Source organism: Arachis hypogaea, chromosome 16 (assembly GCF_003086295.3).
Source record: "Arachis hypogaea cultivar Tifrunner chromosome 16, arahy.Tifrunner.gnm2.J5K5, whole genome shotgun sequence".
In the NCBI taxonomy this organism is placed as follows: domain Eukaryota; kingdom Viridiplantae; phylum Streptophyta; class Magnoliopsida; order Fabales; family Fabaceae; genus Arachis; species Arachis hypogaea.
Genome location: NC_092051.1, coordinates 85,486,197 through 85,504,547, shown reverse-complemented (window position 1 = coordinate 85,504,547; position 18,351 = coordinate 85,486,197). Strand labels below are relative to the sequence as shown.

The 18,351-nt window shown below is 39.7% G+C and overlaps 1 non-coding gene across 1 annotated transcript; it reads left to right on the top strand.

The window, feature by feature from the left end:
- Positions 1–16,266: 16,266 nt before the first annotated feature.
- Positions 16,267–16,374, top strand: LOC112760971 (small nucleolar RNA R71). The gene has a single exon (XR_003181383.1). It is a non-coding gene; the product is annotated as a small nucleolar RNA R71 (small nucleolar RNA).
- Positions 16,375–18,351: the final 1,977 nt, after the last annotated feature.

Genomic DNA, 18,351 nt, shown 5'->3' with positions numbered 1-18,351 from the left:
CGATTGAATGAGTATCTCTTAGATTCTTTAATCAGAATCTCCGTGGTATAAGCTAGAACTGATGGCAGCATTCATGAGAATCCGGAAAGTCTAAACCTTGTATGTGGTATTCCGAGTAGGATTCAAGGATTGAATGACTGTGACGAGCTTCAAACTCCTGAAGGCTGGGCGTTAGTGACAGATGCAAAAGGATAGTAAATCCTATTCCAACCGGATCGAGAACCAACCAGTGATTAGCCGTGCTGTGACAGAGCACGTGAGCGTAGTTTTCACTGGAAGGATGGAAGGTAGCCATTGACAACGGTGATCCACCAACACACAGCTTGCCATAGGGGGACGTGCGTGCGTGAACAAGAAGACAGAGGAAAGCAGAGATTCAGAAGACAAAGCATCTCCAAAGCTCCAACATATTCTCCATTACTGCACAACAAGTAACTTTTAATTTATGCTCTACTGGTTATTCACAATTCAATTGATAAACATAATTGACTTCCTGACTAAGATTTACAAGATAACCATAGATTGCTTCAAACCAACAATCTCCGTGGGATTCGACCCTTACTCACGTAAGGTATTACTTGGACGACCCAGTGCACTTGCTGGTTAGTGGTACGCGTTGTGGAAAGTGTGATTCACAATTTGTGCACCAAGTTTTTGGCGCCGTTGCCGGGGATTGTTCGTATTTGAACAACTGACGGATTATTTTGTTGCTTAGATTAGGAAAAATCTTTCTTTTTTTTTTTGGTTTAGAGTCTTTTATTATTTATCCCTTGTTAAAATACTTTAAACTTATAGCTCAGTTATTTAGAACGTGGTGTTTATGTTCATGATAATTGGCTATCATATTTTTTAAAAACCTTTTTCAAAAATAATTTTTCTATTAAATCCTGTGCCAAACTTTAAGTTTGGTGTTTTCAAAAATAATCTTTCTTAAAATTTTTGAAAGTCCCATAACTCATTTGGCTAGAGCGTTAATCTGTGTTCTCTATTAAATTTTGTGCCAAACTTAAAGTTTGGTGTTTTCTTGTTGATTTCCCTTTGGTTTTCGAAAATTTTGGTTTGGTTTTCTAAAAATTTTAAGTTTGGTGTTCTTTCTTCATGTTCTTATGTTCTTGTGAGTCTTCAAAGTGTTCTTGAGTTTTCCTTGTGTCTTGATCTTAAAATTTTTAAGTTTGGTGTTCCTTGGTGTTTTCCCTCCAAATTTTTCGAAAACAAGGAGCATTAGATCTAAAAAATTTTTAAATCTTGTACTATCTTATTGTTTTTCTCTCTCCTCACTAAATTCAAAAAAAAAATATCTTTTCAAAATATCTCTTCTAACTTCCTAACTTCTTATCTTTTTAAAATTGTTTCAACTAACTAACTAACTTTTTGTTTGTTTCTTAACTTTTTCAAAACTACCTAACTAACTCTCCCTCTCTCTAATTTTCGAAAATATCTTCCCTCTTTTTCAAAAATTTCTTTTTTTTATTAACTAATTAATTTCTTTTTTTTATAAACAAAAAAAATTTTTTTAACTTCATAATTCAAATTCTTTTTAGTTATTTTATTTTATTTAAGTATTTACTTCTTATAAAATAAAATAAATAAAAAGGTAAATCAGTCCAAGTTATATCCATAGATCCATCATGGACATAAGTGGAAATGAACAGTCCAGGAGGACTCTGGGGTCATATTCTAACCCCTCTACTGCTTCATATGGAAGTAGCATCTGCATACCCTCCATTGGAGTCAGTAGCTTTGAGTTGAATCCTCAGCTCATTATCATGGTGCAGCAAAGTTGCCAGTATTCCGCTCTTCCACAGGAAGAACCTACAGAGTTTCTGGCACAATTTTTACAAATTGCTGACACAGTACATGATAAGGAAATAGATCAGGATGTCTACAGACTATTACTGTTTCCATTTGCTGTAAAAGATCAAGCTAAGAGGTGGTTAAATAACCAACCTAAGGCCAGCATAAGAACATGGAAACAGCTGACAGAAAAATTCCTGAATCAATATTTCCCTCCAAAAAGGATGACACAGCTAAGGCTGGACATCCAAGGCTTTAAACAAGGAGATAATGAGTCTCTTTATGATGCCTGGGAGAGATACAGAGAGATGCTACGAAAATGCCCCTCTGAAATGTTTTCAGAGTGGGTTCAGTTAGACATCTTCTACTATAGGCTTGCAGAAGGAGCTCAGATGTCTTTAGATTACTCAGCTGGTGGATCTATCCATATGAGAAAGACAATTGAAGAAGCTCAAGAGCTCATTGATACAGTTGCCAGGAATCAGCATCTGTATCTAAGCAGCAACCCTTCCATGAATGAAGAGGTTAAAACAGTAACTGCTGAATTCAGTACTGTAAAACAAGCTGCTGAATTCAATCAGCAATTAGATTTTCTAACAAAACAGCTAGCTGAATTCAAAGACAGGTTACAGGAGACAAGGATAGCTAATATACATATGGACGAACAGTTTAAGCAAACAAAGCAGCAGCTATCAAAGCAAATAGCAGAAGAATGCCAAGCAGTTCAATTAAGAAGTGGGAAAACATTAAATACCCCACCTCAAGGCATCAAAAATTCAAGAAATGAGCGACCCACCAAAGATTCCCCTGAGGACAGTAAGAGCCCAGGGAAAAATACTTCTGGCACTAAAACGCCAGAAAATGGGTGGAAGGCTGGCGCTGAACGCTCAGACCATGCCCAAAACTGGCGTTCAGCGCCAGAAACAAAGTAGGATTGGCGTTCAACGCCAGAAATGGGCAAGAATCTGGCGTTGAACGCCCAAAGGGGGCATAATCCAGCGTTGAACGCCCAAAACGGGCACATTTCTGGCGTTCAGGCGCCAGGAACAGACAGTGAGTTGGCGTCTAACGTCACTCCAGCTTCTGACTCTGGTACTCAATTGCCAGTGAGGGATCAGACACACACAAGTGCTGATAACAACCCCTCTAAAAAGGCTTCTTTAACCACTAAGGTTGAGGAATATAAAGCCAAGATACCTTATCCTCAAAAACTCCGGAAAGAGGAGCAGGATAAGCAATTTGCTCGCTTTGCAGATTATCTAAGGACTCTTGAAATAAAGATTCCTTTTGCATAGGCACTTGAGCAAATACCTTCTTATGCCAAGTTCATGAAAGAGATCTTGAGTCATAAAAAGGAGTGGAGAGAAACAGAAAGAGTTCTCCTCACTGAAGAATACAGTGCAGTCATTCTGAAAAGCTTTCCTGAAAAGCTTAAAGACCCTGGGAGTTTTCTGATACCATGCATATTAGAAGGTGATTGCACCAAGACAGCTTTATGCGATCTTGGGGCAAGCATCAACCTGATACCTGCATCCACTATCAGGAAGCTTGGCTTAACTGATGAAGTTAAACTAACCCGGATATGTCTCCAACTTGCTGATGGTTCCACTAAATACCCATCAGGCGTAATTGAGGACATGATTGTCAGAGTTGGGCCATTCGCCTTTCCTACTGACTTTGTTGTGCTGGAAATGGAGGAGCACAAGAGTGCTACTCTCATTCTAGGAAGACCCTTCCTAGCAACTGGACGATCCCTCATTGATGTCCAACAGGGGGAAATAACCCTGAGAGTCAATGATGATGAGTTTAAGTTGAACGCTGTCAAAGCCATGCAGCATCCAGACACATCAACAGACTGCATAAAAGTTGATCTCATTGACTCTTTGGTAGAAGAGATCAACATGGCTGAGAGTCTCGAATCAGAGTTGGAAGACATCTTTAAAGATGTTCAGCCTGATTTGGAGGATTCAGAGGACATGAAAGAGCCTCTGAACTTTCTTCTGAAAGAGGAAAAACCTCCTAAACCCGAGCTCAAGCCACTACCACCATCCTTGAAATATGCATTTCTGGAAGAAGGTGACACTTTTCCAGTGATCATAAGCTCTGCTTTAAATTCACAGGAAGAGGAAGCACTTATTCAAGTGCTAAGGACACACAAGACAGCTCTTGGGTGGTCCATAGGTGACCTTAAGGGCATAAGCCCAGCTAGATGCATGCACAAAATCCTATTGGAGGATAATGCCAAACCAGTGGTTCAACCACAGAGGCGGCTAAATCCTGCCATGAAGGAAGTGGTGCAGAAAGAGGTCACCAAGTTACTAGAGGCTGAGATTATTTATCCTATTTCCGATAGCCCCTGGGTGAGCCCTGTTCAAGTCGTCCCAAAAAAGGGAGGCATGACAGTGATTCATAATGAAAAAAATGAGCTGGTTCCTACAAGAACAGTTACAGGGTGGCGCATGTGTATTGACTACAGAAGACTCAATACAGCCACCAGAAAGGATCATTTTCCTTTACCATTCATAGACCAGATGCTAGAGAGACTAGCAGGTCATGATTATTACTGCTTTTTGGATGGCTATTCAGGCTATAACCAGATTGCAGTAGATCCCCAGGATCAAGAGAAAACAGCATTCACATGTCCATCCGGAGTGTTTGCTTATAGAAGGATGCCATTTGGGCTATGTAATGCGCCTGCAACCTTCCAGAGATGCATGCTCTCTATTTTCTCTGACATGGTGGAAAAATTTCTGGAAGTCCTCATGGATGACTTCTCAGTATATGGAGACTCATTCAGCTCCTGTCTTGATCACCTGAAACTTGTTTTGAGAAGATGCCAAGAAACCAACCTAGTTTTAAACTGGGAAAAGTGTCACTTCATGGTGACTGAAGGAATTGTTCTTGGGCATAAAATCTCAAACAAGGGAATAGAGGTGGATCAAGCAAAAATAGAGGTAATTGAAAAATTACCACCACCTGCCAATGTTAAGGCAATCAGAAGCTTTCTGGGGCATGCAGGATTCTATAGGAGGTTTATAAAGGATTTTTCAAAAATCGCAAAACCTCTAAGCAACCTGCTAGCTGCTGACACGCCATTTGTGTTTGACACAGCATGCCTGCAGGCGTTTGAAACGCTGAAAGCTAAGCTGGTCACAGCACCAGTCATTTCTGCACCAGACTGGACATTACCATTTGAGCTAATGTGTGATGCCAGTGATCATGCCATTGGTGAAGTATTGGGACAGAGGCATGACAAGCTTCTGCATGTCATTTATTATGCCAGTCGCGTTTTAAATGATGCCCAGAAAAATTACACAACCACAGAAAAGGAATTACTTGCAGTGGTTTACGCCATTGACAAGTTCAGATCCTACTTAGTAGGATCAAAGGTGATTGTGTACACTGACCATGCTGCTCTTAAGTATCTACTCACAAAGCAGGATTCAAAACCCAGGCTCATCAGATGGGTATTGCTTCTGCAAGAGTTTGATATAGAAATAAGAGACAGAAAAGGGACAGAGAACCAAGTAGCTGATCATCTGTCCCGGATAGAGCCAGTGGAAGGGACGTCCCTCCCCTTCCTTGAGATCTCTGAGACGTTCCCTGATGAGCATCTATTTGCCATTCAGGAAGCACCATGGTTTGCCGATATTGCTAACTATAAAGCTGCAAGGTTCATACCCAAGGAGTACAATAGAATACAAAAAAAGAAACTAATTACTGATGCAAAGTACTACTTGTGGGATGAGCCCTATCTCTTTAAGAGATGTGCAGACGGAATTATCCATAGGTGTGTCCCCAGAGAGGAAGCACAGAGAATCCTATGGCATTGCCACGGATCTCAATATGGAGGCCATTTCGGAGGTGAGCGAACAGCCACCAAGGTCCTCCAATGTGGCTTCTATTGGCCCACACTCTATAAAGATTCCCGAGAGTTTGTACGTAATTGTGACAGTTGCCAAAGAGCTGGTAACCTGCCTCATGGTTACGCCATGCCTCAACAAGGGATCTTGGAAATAGAGTTGTTTGATGTATGGGGAATTGACTTCATGGGACCTTTCCACCATCATACTCAAACACTTATATTCTGGTGGCAGTGGATTATGTATCAAAATGGGTTGAGGCTATTGCCACACCCAACAATGATACTAAAACGGTGCTGAAGTTCCTCCAGAAACATATTTTTAGCAGGTTTGGTGTCCCTAGAGTACTAATCAGTGATGGGGGCACTCACTTCTGCAATAAACAGCTTTACTCTGCCATGGTTCGGTATGGAATTCGCCACAAGGTGGCCACTCCATATCATCCACAAACCAACGGGCAAGCTGAAGTCTCTAACAGAGAATTAAAGAGAATCCTGGAACGGACAGTAAATACCCGTAGAAAGGATTGGGCAAGGAGCTTGGATGATGCTCTGTGGGCTTACAGAACAGCATTCAAGACCCCTATAGGGACCTCTCCATACCAACTCGTGTATGGTAAGGCATGCCACTTGCCCGTGGAACTGGAACATAAGGCCTACTGGGTAACCAGATTCCTAAACTTAGATGCCAAATTAGCAGGAGAAAAACGATTGGTCCAGCTAAATGAGCTAGAGGAATTCAGATTCACAGCTTTCGAAAATGCCAAGCTTTATAAAGAAAAATAAAAAAAATGGCATGACAGAAAGCTGTCATCTAGAATCTTTGAACCAGGACAGAAGGTCCTGTTGTTTAACTCTAGACTCAGGCTATTCCCCGGGAAACTGAAATCCCGGTGGAGGGGACCATACGTGATTACAAGTGTGTCACCATATGGTTACGTGGAGCTTCAAGATATTGATTCTGATAAGAAGTTCATTGTCAATGGACAAAGAATCAAGCATTATCTTGAAGGCAACATTGAGCAAGAATGCTCAAGGCTGAAGCTAGATTAAAAGCTCAGCAAGGTCCAGCTAAAGACAATAAAGAAGCGCTTTCTGGGAGGCAACCCAGCCATGGGGCATTAATCCTCTAAGCATTTTGCCCTATTTTTCTTTTTTTATTTGTTTATATAAAGTTTACTGACACTAAGGTAAAGGATCAATTGCATAAATTTACAGGGTTACAGAAGGAATTTGCACACAAAACAGAGATTGGAAGCTCAATGGCAAGAAAACGCCAGTAAAGGGGCATTTTGGGCGTTCAGCGCCCAAAATGGGCATCCACTGGGCGCTGAACGCCAGTAATGGCAGCAATTGGGTGTTCAACACCAGAAATGGCCACCCACTGGGCGTTGAACGCCAGGAATGGCAGCAACTGGGCGCTGAACGCCCAGGAGATCAGCATTTGGGCGCTGAACGCCCAAAACAGGCAGTGTTTGGGCGTTCAAACGCCAGGAGGACAGGGAGGAGCCAAATCCAGTAATCCCACACGTATTTCCATTTTAATTTCAAATTTTATGCTTCAATGCATGATTTTTACATGAACATATCAAGAACCCTGGTTTCTAAAATCCCTAATTTCTAAAAATCTTTTCTGAAAACAAATCTATCTTTTTCACTCAAAAATCTTTTCAACTAATCCATATCTTTTTCAAATATCCATATTATCTTTTTCAAAATTCAGAGTTATCTTTTTCAAAAATCTATCATATCTTTTCAAAATTAAACTCTATCTTCTATCTTATCTTTTTCAACTCAATCTTTTTATCTTATCTCTTCCTTTTTTTTCGAAAAGCCACCCCCCACCCCTTTAAAATTGGGTTCGGCCTCCCCCCTCCTCCATCAACAAGTGCACCTCGATCTCCTTCTATCCCTCTCCTTTCTTTTCTTTTGCTTGAGGGCAAGCACACCTCTAATTTGGTGTGTTTTTCCGAGATCACTAAGATCATGGCTCCCAAAGGGAAACAATACACTCCAAGAGGCAAGAAAGAGAGCGTTCCAAAACCACTTTGGAATCAAGGGAAGTTCTTATCTAAAGAACATTCAGACCATTATCTTAAAGTAATGGGTCTGAGATCAGTGATCCCGGAAGTTAGATTCGATCTGAAAGAAGACGAATATCCGGAGATCTAGGAGCAAATTCGAATCAGGAACTGGGAAGTCCTAGCTAATCCTGAAACAAAAGTAGGAAGGAACATGGTCCAGGAGTTCTATGCTAATATGTGGCAGACTGACAAGCAAAGACTATCTGGAACTGCCTGCTACGAATTTCGGACCATGGTCAGGGGAAAAATTGTTCATACCACCCCTGACAAGATCAGAGAGATACTAAAGCTACCTCAGCTAAAGGATGATCCAGACTCCTTCAATAGGAGGATGATGAGAGCAGACATTGGCCTGGATAAGATTCTAGAGGACATCTGTATCCCTGGAGCCAGGTGGACCACCAACACAAAGGGCGTCCCAAATCAACTCAAGAGGGAGGATCTCAAACTAGTTGCCAGAGGATGGCTGGACTTCATTGGGCGTTCTCTGTTGCCCACCAGCAACCGTTCTGAAGTCACAGTTAAAAGAGCAGTGATGATTCATTGCATCATGATGGGAAAGGAAGTGGAGGTTCATCAGCTGATTTCAACAGAGCTCTATAAGATTGCTAACAAAAATTCAAGAAAGGCCAGGTTGGCTTATCCAAGCGTGATTTCTCTGCTCTGCAAGGATGCTGGAGTCAAGATGGGAATAACTGAATATATCCTAATTGAAAAGTCAATCACCAAAGCATCAATGGAGAGACAACAAGCACAGGAGGATCATATCAAGAAGAGAGCACAGGAATTCCTCCCAGAGATTCCTCAAGCGGAATATTGGGAATATCTTGAGACGTCTGTCACCAAGATACAGGAAGCTATGGAGCAAATAATAAAACAACAGAAGGAACACAGTCAAATGCTGACCCATATGCTTAAAGAACAAGAGGAGCAGGGACGTGACTTAAGGGAACTGAAGCGCCAAAAGTCTTCTGTGATACCAAGCCTCCCAAGGATCAGAGGAACACCCATACCCCCAGAATAAAGGTTGTTAATTTCCAATTTCTGCCTTAACTCTGTGACAGTGTCCTTATAAAAAGTTTACCTTAGAAGTCATATAATAGTAATTAGTATCTATTTGATTTTATCTCCAATTAAGCTGTAGTTTATTTTTCTCATCATCATTAAACATGAATAAAATAGTAGATCTTTTGAATAAGAAGCAATAAAATTTCGAGTTTAATAAAAGAAATTCTAATTGGTTAAATGTGGTGGCAATGCTTTCTGTCTTCTGAATGAATGCTTGAACAGTGCATATGTCTTTTGAATTTGTTGTTTAAGACTGTTAAATATGTTGGCTCTTGAAAGAATGATGAACATGAGACATGTTATTGATAATCTGAAAATCATAAAAATGATTCTTGAAGCAAGAAAAAGCAGCAAAGAACAAAGCTTGCAGAAAAAAAAAAAAAAAAAAAAGAAAGAGAAGCAAGCAGAAAAAGCCAAAAGCTCTTAAAACCAAAAGGCAAGGGCAAATAAAAAGGATCCCAAGGCTTTGAGCATCAGTGGATAGGAGGGCCTAAAGGACTAAAATCCTGGTCTAAGCGGCTAAACCAAGCTGTCCCTAACCATGTGCTTGTGGCGTGCAGGTGTCAAGTGAAAACTTGAGACTGAGCGGTTAAAGTCAAGGTCCAAAGCAAAAAGAAGAGTGTGCTTAAGAACTCTGGACACCTCTAATTGGGGACTTTAGCAAAGCTGAGTCACAATCTGAAAAGGTTCACCCAGTTATGTGTCTGTGGCATTTATGTATCCGGTAGTAATACTGGAAAACAAAGTGCTTAGGGCCACGGCCAAGACTCATAAAGAAGCTGTGTTCAAGAATCATCACACTGAACTAAGAGAATCAATAACACTATCTGAATTCTGAGTTCCTATAGATGCCAATCACTCTGAGCTTCAATGGATAAAGTGAGATGCCAAAACTGTTCAGAAGCAAAAAGCTACTAGTCCCGCTCATCTAATTAGGATCTGAGCTTCAATCAACAACTCTGAGATATTATTGCTTCTCAACCTATTAGTCTTCTATTTTATTTGTCTAGTTGCTTGAGGACAAGCAACAGTTTAAGTTTGGTGTTGTGATGAGCGGATATTTTATACGCTTTTTGGGGATAATTTCATATAGTTTAGAGTATGTTTTAGTTAGTTTTTAGTCTATTTCTAGTAGTTTTTAGGAAAAATTCATATTTCTGGACTTTAATATGAGTTGTGTGTTTTTCTGTAATTTCAGGTATTTTTCTGGCTGAAATTGAAGGAGCTGAGCAAAAATCTGATTCAGGCTGAAAAAGGACTGCTAATGCTGTTGGATTCTGACCTCCCTGCACTCAAATTGGATTTTCTGGAGCTACAGAACTCGAAATGGCATGCTTCCAATTGCATTGGAAATTAGACATCCAGGGCTTTCCAGCAATATACAATAGTCCATACTTTTCACAAGGATAGACGACGTAAACTGGCATTCAACGCCAGTTCTCTGCCCAATTCTGGCGTCCAGCGCCAGAAAAGGATCAAAAACTGGAGTTGAACGCCCAAACTGGCATAAAAACTGGCGTTCAACTCCACAAATGGCCTCTGCACGTGACTCACTTAAATCTCAGCCCCAGCACACACCAAGTGGGCCCCAGAAGTGGACCTCTGCATCATCCATCATAGTCCACTCATATTTTGTAACCCTAGGCTACTAGTTTAGTATTTAAACAACTTTTAGAGACTTATTTTGTATCTCATGACATTTCAGATCTAAACTTTGTATTCTCTGACGGCATGAGTCTCTAAACCCCATTGTTGGGGGTGAGGAGCTCTGCTGTGTCTCAATGAATTAATGCAAGTATTTCTGTTTTCCATTCAAACACGCTTGTTCCTATCTAAGATGTTCATTCGCGCTTAACTGTGATGGAGGTGATGAGCTTTGACACTCATCACCTTCCTCAAATCATGAACGTGTGCCTGACAACCACCTCCGTTCTATATACGATTGAATGAGTATCTCTTAGATTCTTTAATCAGAATCTCCGTGGTATAAGCTAGAACTGATGGCAGCATTCATGAGAATCCGGAAAGTCTAAACCTTGTATGTGGTATTCCGAGTAGGATTCAAGGATTGAATGACTGTGACGAGCTTCAAACTCCTGAAGGCTGGGCGTTAGTGACAGGATGCAAAAGGATAGTAAATCCTATTCCAACCGGATCGAGAACCAACCGGTGATTAGCCGTGCTGTGACAGAGCACGTGAGCGTAGTTTTCACTGGAAGGATGGAAGGTAGCCATTGACAACGGTGATCCACCAACACACAGCTTGCCATAGGGGGACGTGCGTGCGTGAACAAGAAGACAGAGGAAAGCAGAGATTCAGAAGACAAAGCATCTCCAAAGCTCCAACATATTCTCCATTACTGCACAACAAGTAACTTTTAATTTATGCTCTACTGGTTAATCACAATTCAATTGATAAACATAATTGACTTCCTGACTAAGATTTACAAGATAACCATAGATTGCTTCAAACCAACAATCTCCGTGGGATTCGACCCTTACTCACGTAAGGTATTACTTGGACGACCCAGTGCACTTGCTGGTTAGTGGTACGCGTTGTGGAAAGTGTGATTCACAATTCGTGCACCACTTACGCCACGAAGATTCTGGTTGGGAGATCTAAGAGATATTCATTCTAGCTTATTTCATGTAGAACGGAAGTGTTTGTCAGGCACGTGTTCATAGGGGAGAATGGTGATGAGCGTCACACATAATCATCACCTTCATCACGTTCTTGGGTGCGAATGGATATCTTAGAAGCGAAATAAGATGAATTGAATAGAAAACAGTAGTACTTTGCATTAATCTTTGAGGAACAGCAGAGCTCCACACCTTAATCTATGGAGTGTACAAACTCTACCGTTGAAAATACATAAGTGAAGGTCCAGACATGGCCGAGATGGCCAGCCCCCGAAAGCGTGATCAATAGTCTCCTAAGATGAACAATAGATTAAAACTGAGACCAAAGATGCCTAATACAATAGTAAAAGGTCCTATTTATAATAAACTAGTCACTAGGGTTTACATGAGTAAGTAATTGATGCATAAATCCACTTCCAGGGCCCACTTGGTGTGTGTTTGGGCTGAGCTTGAGTGTGGCACGTGTAGAGGTCCTCCTTGGGGTTGAACACCAGTTTTAGTGCCAGTTTGGGCGTTCAACTCTGGTTTTGGCTCCTTTTCTGGCGCTGGACGCCAGATTTGGGTAGAAAGCTGGTGTTGAACGCCAGTTTACGTCATCTATTCTTTGCCAAAGTATGGACTATTATACATTTCTGGAAATCCCTGGATGTCTACTTTCCAACGCAATTGGAAGCACGCCATTTCGAGTTCTGTAGCTCCAGAAAATCCACTTTGAGTGCAGGGAGGTCAGAATCAAACAGCATCAACAGTCCTTCTTCAACCTCTGAATCTGATTTCTGCTCAAGTCCCTCAATTTTAGCCAGAAAATACCTGAAATCACAGAAAAACACACAAACTCATAGTAAAGTCCAGAAATGTGAATTTAACATAAAAACTAATGAAAACATCCCTAAAAGTAACTAGATCCTACTAGAAACATACTAAAAACAATGTCAAAAAGCGTATAAATTATCCGCTCATCACAACACCAAACTTAAATTGTTGCTTGTCCCCAAGCAACTGAAAATCAAATAGGATAAAAATAAGAGAATATACTATAAATTCCAAACTATCAATGAGACATAGCTCCAATCATATGAGCGGGACTTATAGCTTTTTGCCTCTTGAATAGTTTTGGCATCTCACTTTATCCATTGAGGTTCAGAATGATTGGCATCTATAGGGACTTCAGATTTCGAATAGTGTTATTGACTCTCCTAGTTCAGTATGATGATTCTTAAACACAGCTTCTTTATGAGTCTTGGCCGTGGCCCTAAGCACTTTGTTTTCCAGTATTACCACCGGATACATAGATGCCACAGACACATAATTGGGTGAACCTTTTCAGATTGTGACTCAGCTTTGCTAAAGTTCCCAATTAGAGGTGTCCAGGGTTCTTAAGCACACTCTTCTTTTGCTTTGGACCTTGACTTTAACCGCTCAGTCTCAAGTTTTCACTTGACACCTTCACGCCATAAGCACATGGTTAGGGATAGCTTGGTTTAGCCGCTTAGACCAGGATTTTATTCCTTTAGGCCCTCCTATCCACTGATGCTCAAAGCCTTGGGATCCTTTTTATTTGCCCTTGCCTTTTGGTTTTAAGGGTTATTGGCTTTTTCTGCTTGCTTTTTCTTTTTCTTTTTCTTTCTATTATTTTTTTTTATTTTTTTCGCCCCTTTTTTTTTTCTGCAAGCTTTGTTCTTTGCTGCTTTTTCTTGCTTCAAGAATCATTTTTATGATTTTTCAGATTATCAAATAACATGTCTCCTAGTCATCATTCTTTCAAGAGCCAACATATTTAACATTCTTAAACAACAACTTCAAAAGACATATGCACTGTTCAAGCATACATTCAGGAAACAAGAAGCATTGTCACCACATTAATATAATTAAGCTAAGTTCAAGGATAAATTTGAAACTCATGTACTTCTTGTTCTTTTGAATTAAAACATTTTTCATTTAAGAGAGGTGATAGATTCATAGGACATTCATATCTTTAAGACAAAGTTACTAACTACTGATGATCATGTAATGAAGACACAAACATAGATAGGCACATAATATAGAAAACAAAAAACAGAATAAACAAGAACAAGGAATGAATCCACCTTAGTGATGGTGGCGTTTCCTTCTTGAGGAACCAATGATGTCCTTGAGCTCTTCTATGTCTCTTCCTTGTCTTTGTTGCTCCTCCCTCATTGCTTTTTGATCTTCTTTAATTTCATGAAGGATGATGGAGTGCTCTTGATGTTCCACCCTTAGTTGCTTCCAATAATTGTGTGGAAGAAAATGTATCCCCTGAGGTATCTCAGGGATCTCTTGTTTTGCAGTCAAATGTTCTACCACTGAGCTATAGACCCTTGATGGAAGCCTTTGTCTTCCCTTTCCTCTTTCTAGAGGTTTCTCTGGCCTTAGGTGCCATCAATGGTTATGGAAAAAACAAAAAAAGCTATGCTTTTACCACACCAAACTTAGAATGTTGCTCGCCCTCGAGCAAAAGAAGAAAGAATAGAAGAAGAAGAAGAAGAAGATATGGAGGAGATGGATGTGAGTGTGTATTCGGCCATATGGGTGGGATTGGGTGGGAGAGAGATGTTGATGAATTTTGAAGGTAGTGGGTGTATGGATGTGAGTGGTAAATGGAAAACAGAAGGGATGATCATGAATGGAAAGAGAGATGATGAGGTAGGTGGGGATCCTGTGGGATCCACAGATCCTGAGATGATCCTGCGGGGTCCACAGATCCTGAGATGATCCTGTGGGGTCCACAAATCCTGAGGTGTCAAGGCATTTACATCCCTGCACCAATTTAGGCATGTAAAAATGCCTTTGCACCCAACTCTGGGCGTTCAGCGCCAGGTTGGTGCCCATTTTGGGCGTTCAACGCTCATTTGTTGCCATTTCTGGCGTTGAACGCCAGAACCATGCTTGTTCTGGGCGTTCAGCGCCAGGATGCTGCCCATTCTGGGCGTTCAGCGCCAGAACCATGCTCTGTTCTAGCGTTTGAACGCCAGACAGATGCTCCTCCAGGGTGTGATTTTTCTTCTGCTGTTTTTGATTCCGTTTTTGATTTTTTTGTTTATTTTGTGACTCCACATGATCATGAACCTATAAAGACATATAACTAAGAAAAATATAGTTAGATAAATAGACATTGAGTTGCCTCCCAACAAGCGCTTCTTTAATGTCAATAGCTTGACAGTGGGCTCTCATGGAGCCTCACAGATGTGCAGAGCTTTGTTGAGACTCTCCAACACCAAACTTAGAGTTTGACTGTGGGGGCTCTGGTTGACTCTGCTTTAAGAGAAGCTTTTCATGCTTCCTCTCCATGGTTGCAGAGGGAGATCCTTGAGTTTTAAACACAAGGGAGTCCTCATTCCATTGAAGGACTATTTCACCTCTGTCAACATCAATCACAGCTCTTGCTGTGGCTAAGAAAGGTCTTCCTAGGATGATGGATTCATCCTCTTCCTTTCCAATATCCAGGACTATGAAATCAGCAGGGATGTAAAGGCCCTCAACCTTTACTAAAACGTCCTCTACTTGTCCATAAGCCTATTTTCTTGAACTGTCTGCCATCTCTAATGAGATTTTAGCAGCTTGCACCCCATGGATTTTCAGTTTCTCAATTACAGAGAGGGGCATGAGGTTTATCCCTGAACCAAGGTCACACAGAGCCTTAAAAATCATAGTGCCTATGGTACAGGATATTATGAACTTTTCAGGATCCTGTTTCTTCTGAGGTAATGTCAGTTGATCCATATCACTTAGTTCATTGATGAACAAGGGAGGTTCAACTTCCCAAGTATCAATGCCAAATAATTTGGCATTCAGCTTCATGATTGCACCAAGAAACTTGGCAGTTTGCTCTTCAGTAACATCCTCATTCTCTTCAGAAGAGGAATACTCATCAGAGCTCATGAAGGGCATAAGGAGGTTCAATGGAATCTCTATGGTCTCTAGATGAGCCTCAGAGTCCTTTGGTTCCTCAGAGGGAAGCTCTTTATTGATCACTGGACGTCCCAAGAGGTCTTCCTCCTTGGGATTCACGTCCTCTCCTTCCCTTACAGGTTCGGCCATGGTGCTTATGTCAATGGCCTTGCACTCTCCTTTTGGGTTCTCTTCTGTATTGCTTGGGAAAGTACTAGGAGGGATTTCAGTGATCCTTTTACTCAGCTGGCCCACTTGTGCTTCCAAATTTCTAATGGAAGACCTGGTTTCATTCATGAAACTAACAGTGGCCTTAGATAGATCAGAGACTAGATTTGCTAAATTAGAAGCATTTTGTTCAGAGTTCTCTGTCTGTTGCTGAGTGGATGATGGAAAGGGTTTATTATTGTTAAACCTGTTTCTTCCACCATTATTAAAGCCTTGTTTAGGCTTTTGATCCTTCCATGAGAAATTTGGATGATTTCTCCATGATGAGTTATAGGTGTTTCCATAAGGTTCACCTAAGTAATTCACCTCTGCTATTGCAGGGTTCTCAGGATCATAAGCTTCTTCTTCATAAGAAGCCTCTTGAGTGTTGTTGGATGCAGCTTGCATTCCATGCAGACTCTGAGAGATCCTATTGACTTGCTGAGTCAACATTTTATTCTGAGCCAATATGGCATTCAGAGTATCAATTTCAAGAACTCCCTTCTTCATAGGCGTCCCATTGCTCACAGGATTCCTTTCAGAAGTGTACATGAACTGGTTATTTGCAACCATGTCAATGAGTTCTTGAGCTTCTGCAGGCGTTTTCTTTAGGTGAATGGATCCACCTGCAGAAGTGTCCAGTGACATCTTTGATAGCTCAGATAAACCATCATAGAATATATCCAGGATGGTCCATTCTGAAAGCATGTCAGAAGGACACTTTTTGGTCAACTGTTTGTATCTTTCCCAAGCTTCATAGAGGGATTCACCTTCTTTCTGTCTGAAGGTTTGAACATCAGCTCTAAGCTTGCTCAGCTTTTGAGGAGGAAAGTACTTGGCTAAGAAAGCCGTGACCAGCTTATCCCAAGAGTTCAGGCTGTCTTTGGGTTGAGAATCCAACCATAATCTAGCTCTGTCTCTTACAGCAAAAGGGAAAAGCATGAGCCTGTAGACTTCAGGATCTACTCCATTAGTCTTAACAGTATCACATATCTGCAAGAATTCAGTTAAGAACTGAAAAGGATCTTCAGATGGAAGTCCATGAAACTTGCAGTTCTGCTGCATCAGAGAAACTAATTGAGGTTTCAGCTCAAAGTTGTTTGCTCCAATGGCAGGAATGGAGATGCTTCTTCCATGTAAATTGGAATTAGGTGCAGTAAAGTCACCAAGCATCTTCCTTACATTATTATTATTTTTGGCTGCCATCTCCTCTTCCTGTTCGAAAATTTCTGAAAGGTTATCTCTGGATTTTTGTAATTTAGCTTCTCTTAATTTTCTCTTCAGAGTCCTTTCAGGTTCTGGATCTGCTTCCACAAGAATGTTCTTATCCTTGCTCCTGCTCATATGACAAAGAAGAAGGCACAGAAAAATAATAATAATAATAATAATATGGATCCTTTTTACCACAGTATAGGGATCCCTTTGTGAGTGGAAGAAGAGGGGGAGACAAAGAATGTAATATAATGGAAGAAAGACAACTGTGAGGAGGGTTGAGATGTGAGATGAGATGTTAGTAAATGAATAAATAAATAGAATAAGATGGGAGAGGGAGAATTTTTGAAAAATATTTTTTTGAAAAAGAGTTAGTGATTTTCGAAAATGGTTTTTGAAAAATGTTAGTATTTTTCGAAAATTTTTAAAATCAAAAATAAAAATAAGAATAATTAGTTAATTAAATAGAAATTTTTGAAAAAAAGGGGGGAGATATTTTCGAAAATTAGAGAGAGAGAGTTAGTTAGGTGGTTTTGAAAAAGTTAAGAAACAAACAAAAAGTTAGTTAGTTGAAACAAATTTTGAAAAGATAAGAAGTTAGGAAGTTAGAAAAGATATTTTGAAAAGATATTTTTTTGAAAAAGATAAGATAAGAATATATTTTTAAAAAGATATGATTGAAATTAGTTTTGAAAAAGATTTGATTTTTAAAATCACAATTAATGACTTGATTCATAAGAAATCACAAGATATGATTCTAGAACTCAAAGTTTGAATCTTTCTTAACAAGCAAGTAACAAACTTCAAATTTTTGAATCAAAACATTAATTGATTATGTTATTTTCGAAAATAACTAAGAAATTTGAAAAAGATTTGATTTTTGAAAAAGATTTTGAAAAAGATAAGATTTTCAAATTGAAAATTTGATTTGACTCATAAGAAACAACTTGATTTTAAAAATTTTTGAAAAGGTCAACTCAAATTTTCAAATTTGATGAGAGAAAAAGGGAGAGATATTTTTTTGATTTTTGAATTTTTATGAGGCAAGGGAAAAACAAGAAAAATGATGCAATGCATGAAATTTTTAGATCAAAACAATGAATGCATGCATGAATGATATGAGTGTCAAGATGAACACCAAGAACACTTTGAATGTTAAGATGAACATCAAGAACATATTTTTGAAAAATTTTTGATGCAAAGAAAACATGCAAGACACCAAACTTAGAATTCTTTAATGCTTACGCACTAAGAATTCAAGAATGCATATGAAAAACACCATACAACACAAAACAAAAAATCATCAAGATCAAACAAGAAGACTTACCAAGAACAACTTGAAGATCATGAAGAACACTATGAATGCATGAAATTTTCGAAAAATGCAAGATGCACATGCAAATGACACCAAACTTATGATATGACTCAAGACTCAAACAAGAAACACAAAAAATATTTTTGATTTTTTATGATTTTCAAATTTTTTTTTTTGGATTTTTTTTTTCGAAAATTATATGAAAAAGAAAAATAAGGATTCCAAAATTTTTAATATGAATTCCAGGAATCTTGCATTCT